Here is a 6,238-nt window from a genome sequence, read left to right on the forward strand (position 1 = left end):
TGCATCAATATTTTAAAAAGTTAAAGAAAACCATGGACAAAGTAAAGGAAACCAAGAAAACAACGTACCAACAAATACAGAATATTAAAAAAATTATAAAAAGGAATTAACTTTGAAGCTGAAAAGTATAATTTTTTTGTAACTTCAGAGGTACATGTGCAGGTTTGTTATATAGGTAAACTTGTATCATGGGAGTCTGTTGTACAGATTATTTTGTCAGCCAGGTATTAAGCCTAATACCCATTAGTTATTTTTCGTGATCCTCTCCCTCCTCCTGTGCTCTACCTTCTGACAGGCTCCACTGTCTGTTTTTCACCTCTATGTGTCCATGTGTTCTCATCATTTAGCTCCCACTTCACGCAATATTTGGCTTTCTGTTCCTGTGTTAGTTTGCTAAGGATAATGGCCTCCAGCTCCACCCATGTTTCTGCAAAGGACACAATTTCATTCTATTTCATTCTTTTTTATGGCTGCATAGTATTTCAAGGTGTGTACATACCACATTTTAAAAATCCAGTCTGCCATTGATGGGCATTTAGGTTGATTCCATGTCTTTGCTACTGTGAATAGTACTGGAATGAACATATGTGTGCATATGTCTTTATGATAAAATTATTTATATTCCTTTGGTTACATATCCAGTAATGGGATCGCTGGGTTGAATGGTGTTTGTTTTAGGTCTTTGAGAAATCACCACACTGTTTTCCACAATGGCTGAACAAATTTACACTCTTGCTCTCCCTCTCCCTCCTCCTTTTTTCGGTCTCCCTCTCCTTTTTTCAGTCTCCCTCTGTTGCCGAAGCTGGACTGTACTGCCATGATCTCGGCTCGCTGCAACCTCCCTGCCTCGGGCTCCTGTGATTCTCCTGCCTCGGCCTGCCGAGTGCCTGGGATTGCAGGCGCACGCCACCACGCCTGACTGGTTTTTGTATTTTTGGTGGAGATGGGGTTTCGCCGTGTTGACCGGGCTGGTCTCCAGCTCCTGGCCTCGAGTGATCTGCCCGCCTTGGCCTCCCGAGGTGCTGGGATTGCAGACGGAGTCTCGCTCACTCAATGCTCAATGTTGCTCAGGCTGGAGTGCAGTGGCGTGATCTCCGCTTGCTACAACCTCCACCTCCTAACCGCCTGCCTTGGCCTCCTAAAGTGCTAAGATTACAGCCTCTGCCCTGCCGCCACCCCGTCTAGGAAGTGAGGAGCGTCTCTGCCTGGCCACCCATCGTCTGGGATGTGAGGAGCTCCTCTGCCCGGCTGCCCCGTCAGGGAAGTGAGGAGCGCCTCTGCCCGGCTGCCCCGTCTGGGAAGTGAGGAGGACCTCTGCCCGGCCACCCCGTCTGGGAAGTGAGGAGCGTCTCTGCCCGGCCACCCCGTCTGGGAGGTGAGGAGCGCCTCTGCCCGGCCACCCCGTCTGGGAGGTGAGGAGCGCCTCTGCCCGGCTGCCACCCTGTCTGGGAGGAAGTGAGGAGCGCCTCTGCCCGGCCGCCCCGTCTGGGAGGTGAGGAGTGCCTCTGCCCGGCCGCCCCGTCTGGGAGGTGAGGAGCGCCTCTGCCCGGCCGCCCCGTCTGGGAAGTGAGGAGCGCCTCTGCCCGGCCGCCCCGTCTGGGAGGTGAGGAGCGCCTCTGCCCGGCCACCCCGTCTGGGAGGAAGTGAGGAGCGCCTCTGCCCGGCCGCCCCGTCTGGGAAGTGAGGAGCGCCTCTGCCCGGCCACCCCGTCTGGGAGGTGAGGAGCGCCTCTGCCTGGCTGCCACCCTGTCTGGGAGGAAGTGAGGAGCGCCTCTGCCCGGCCGCCCGGTCTGGGAGGTGGGGAGCGCCTCTGCCCGGCCGCCCCGTCTGGGAGGTGGGGAGTGCCTCTGCCCGGCCGCCCCGTCTGGGAGGTGGGGAGCGCCTCTGCCCGGCCGCCCTGTCTGGGAGGTGTACCCAACAGCTCCAAAGAGACAGCCACCATTGGGAGCGGGCCATGAGGACGATGGCGGTTTTGTTGAAAAGAAGGGGGGAAGTGTGGGGAAAGGAAGGAGAGATCAGATTGTTGCTGTGTCTGTGTAGAAAGAGGTGGGCATAGGAGACTCCATTTTGTTCTGACTAGAGAAGTTCTTCTGCCTTGGGATGCTGTTGATCTATGGCCTTTCCCCCAGCCCCCTGCTCTCTGAAACATGTGCTGTGTCAACTCAGGGTTAAATGGATTAAGGGCGGTGCAAGATGTGCTTTGTTAAACAGATGCTTGAAGGCAGCATGCTCTTTAAGAGTCATCACCACTCCCTAATCTCAAGTACCCAGGGACACAAACACTGCAGAAGGCCGCAGGGACCTCTGCCTAGGAAAACCAGAGACCTTTGTTCATGTGTTTATCTCCTGACCTTCTCTCCACTATTATCCTATGACCCTGCCATATCCCCCTCTCCGAGAAACACCCAAGAATCATCAATACTTAATAAAAAACAAACAAAAAAAAACAAATTTACACTCTTACCAACAGTGTATAAGAGTTCCTGTTTCTCTGCAACTTTGCCTGTTATTGTTTGATTTTTTTTTTTTAATAATAGCCATTCTGACTGGTTGAGATGGTTATCTCACTGTGGTTTTGATTTGGATTTCTCTAATGGTGATGTTGAACATTTTTCTTTAAGCTTGTTGGCCACATATATGTCTTCTTTTGAAAGATGTCTGTTCAATTCCTTTGCCCACTTTTTAATGGAGTTGGATTTTTTTTTTCTTGTAAATTTGCTTAAGTTCCTTACAGATGCTGGATATTAGACCTTTGTCAGATGCATAGATTACAAAAATTTTCTCCCATTCTGTAGGCTGTTTACTTGGCTGAGTTTCTTTTGCTATAGAAGCTCTTTAACTAGATCTCATTTATCAATTTTTGCTTTTGTTGCAATTGCTTTTAGCATCTTCTTCATGATATCTTTGCCTGTTCCTATGTCCGGAATGGTATTGCCTAGATTGTCTTTCAGGGTTTTTATAGTTTTGGGTTTTACATTTAAGTCTTTAATCTGTCTTGAGTTGATTTTTGCACATAGTATAAGGAAGTGGTTCAATTTCAATCTTCTGCATATAGCTAGCCAGTTATGCCAGCACCATTTATTGAATAGGGAAGCCTTTCCCCATTGCTTGTTTCTGTCAGCTTTGTCACAGATCAGATAGTTGTAGGTGTGTGTCACTATTTCTGGGCTCTCTATTCTGTTCCATTGGTCTATGTGTCTGTTTTTATACCAGCAACATGCTGTTTTAGTTACTGTAGCCCTGGAGTACAGTTTGAAGTCAGATAGCATAATGCCTCCAGCTACCTCTTTTTCCTTAGGATTGCCTTGGCTATTTGGGCGCTTTTTTGGTTCCATATGAATTTTAAAATAGTTTCTTCTAGTTCTGTGAAGAATGTTATCAGTAGTTTAACAGAAATAACATTGAATCTATAAATTGCTTTGGGCAATATGGCCATTTTAATGATATTGATTCTTACTTTTTTTTTTTTTTTTTTTTGAGACGGAGTCTCCCTAGGTCACCCAGGCTGGGGTGCAGTGGTGCGATCTCGGCTCGCTGCAAGCTCCACCTCCCAGGTTCACTCCATTCTCCTGCCTCAGCCTCCCGAGTAGCTGGGATTACAGGCGCCTGCCACCACGCCCGGCTATTTTTTTGTTTTGTTTTGTTTTGTTTTGTTTTTTTAAGTAGAGATGGGGTTTCACCATGTTAGCCAGGATGATCTCGATCTCCTGACCTCGTGATCCACCCGCCTCGGCCTCCCAAAGTGCTGGGATTACAGGAGTGAGCCACCGTGCCCAGCCAATATTGATTCTTTCTATCCATGGCCATGGAATGTTTTTCCATTAGTCTGTGTCATCTCTGATTTCTTTAAGCAGTGTTTTGTAGTTCTCCTTGTAGAGATCCTTCACTTCCCCAGAAACCAAGAAAATCCTAGGTATTTTATTCTTTTTATGGCAATTGTGAATAGGACTGCATTCCTGATTTGGCTCTCGGCTTGACTATTGTTGGTGTATAGGAATGCTAGTGATTTTTGTACACTGATTTTGTATCCTTAGACTTTGCTGAAGTTGTTTATCAGCTTAAGGAGCTTTTAGGCTGAGACTATGGGGTTTTCTAGATATAGAATCATGTTGTCTGCAAACAGGGATAATTTGACTTCCTCTCTTCCTATTTGGATGCCCCTTATTTCTTTCTCCTGCCTGATTGCTCTGGCTAGGCCTTCCAATACTATGTGGAATAGGAGTGGTGAGAGAGGCTATCCTTGTCCTGTGCCAGTTCTCAAGGGGAATGCTTCCAGCTTTTGCCCATTCAGTATGATGTTGGCTGTGGGTTTGTCAGAGATGGCTTTTATTATTTTGAGGTATGTTCCTTGAATATTTATTTTATTGAGAGTTTTTAACCTGAAGCATGTTGAATTTTGTCAAAAGCCTTTTCTGCATCTATTGAGATAATCATGTGGTTTTTGTCTTTATTTCTGTTTATGTGATGAATCACATTTATTGATTTGCATATGCTGAACCAACCTTGCATCCCAGGGATATAGCTACTTGATTGTGGTGGATTGATGTGCTGCTGGATTCAGTTTGCCAGTATTTTGTTGAGGATTTTTGCATTGATGTTCATCAAGAATACTGGCCCGAAGTTTTTTTTTTTTTGTTGTGTCATTGCCAGGTGTTCGTATCAGGAAGGATGATGCTGGCTTCAAAGAATGAGTTATGGAGGAGTCCCTCCTCCTCAATTTTTTGAAATAGTTTCAGCAGTAATGGTACCAGCTCTTCTTTGCACATTGGGTAGAATTCAACTGTGAATCCATCTAATCTTGGGCTTTTATTGTTTGGTAGGCTGTTTACTACTGATTCAATTTTGGAGCTCATTATTGGTCTGTTCAGGTTTCAATTTCTTCCTGGCTGCCTTGGGAGAGTGTGTGTGTCCAGGAATTTATTAATTTCTCCTAGATTTTCTAGTTTATGTGCACAGAGGTGTTTGGTAATATTCTCTGATAGTTATGTGTATTTCTATGGGGTCAGTGGTAATATCCCCTTCGTTGTTTCTGATTGTGTTTATTTAGATCCTCTCTCTTTTCTTATTAGTCTACCTAGCGGTCTATTATTTTTTCAAAAAGCAACTCCTGGATTCATTGATCTTTTGTGGGTTTTTTTGGATTTTTTTTTTTTTTTTTTTTTTTTGAGACAGTCTCACTCTGTTTCCAGGTTGGAGTGCAGTGGTGCAATCTCGGCTCACTGCAACCTCCGCCTCCCAGGTTCAAGCTATTCTTGTGCCTCAGTGTCTGAAGTACCTGGGATAACAGGCGTGTGCCACCCCGCCCAGCTAATTTTTGTATTTTTAGTAGAGATGAAGTTTCACCATGTTGGTCAGGCTGGTCTTGAACACCTGGTCTCAAGTGATCCGTCTGCCTCCACCTTCCTAAGTGCTGGGATTACAGGCGTGAGTCACTATGCCCCGCCTCATTTTTTGAATGTTTTTTTTGTGTGTCTTAATCTCCTTCAGTTCAGCTCTAATTTTTTTTTTTCTTATCTTCTGTTAGTTTTGGGGTTGGTTTTCTCTTGGTTCTCCAGTTCTTTTAGTTGTGATATTAGGTTGTTAAATTGAGATCTTTCTAACTTTTTGATGTGGGCATTTAATGCTATAAATTTCCCTCTTAACACTGCCTTAGCTGTGTCCCAGGGATTCTGGTACATCATATCTTTGTTCTCATTAGCTACAAGTAACTTCTTGACTTCTGCCTTATTTTTATTATATACCCAAAAGCCATTCAGGAGCAGGTTATTTAATTTCCATGTAACTGTATGGTTTTGAGAGAATTTCTTCGTTTTGATTTCTAATTTGATCGTGCTGTAGTCTGAGAGAGTGGCTGTTCTGATTTCAGTTCTTCTGCATTTGCTGAGGAATACTCTATGTTCGATTATGTAATCAACTTTAGAGTATGTGCCATGTGGCGATGAGAGGAATGTATATTGTTGTTTTTGGGTGGAGAGTTCTGTAGATGTCTATTAGGTCCATTTGACCCAGTGCTGAATTCAGGCCCTGAATATCTTTGTTGATTTTCTGCTTCGATGATGTGTCTAATACTGTCAGTGGGCTGTTGACGTCTCCCACTATTACTGTGTGGGAGTATAAGTCTATTTGAAGGTCTCTAAGAACTTGCTTTACGAGTCTGGATGCTCCTGTATTGGGTGCATATATATTTAGGATAGTTAGTTCTGGTGTTGAACTGAACCTTTACCGTTATGTAATACAG

At 44.9% G+C, this 6,238-nt stretch overlaps 1 protein-coding gene across 4 annotated transcripts in view; it reads right to left on the reverse strand.

Annotated features, from left to right (window-relative positions):
• Nucleotides 1–6,238, reverse strand: part of EPB41L5 (erythrocyte membrane protein band 4.1 like 5) — a 181,006-nt gene that overhangs the window by 18,745 nt on the left and 156,023 nt on the right. The window lies entirely within an intron of this gene.

This window comes from Pongo abelii, chromosome 11 (genome assembly GCF_028885655.2).
Source record: "Pongo abelii isolate AG06213 chromosome 11, NHGRI_mPonAbe1-v2.0_pri, whole genome shotgun sequence".
Taxonomy (NCBI): Eukaryota; Metazoa; Chordata; class Mammalia; order Primates; family Hominidae; genus Pongo; species Pongo abelii.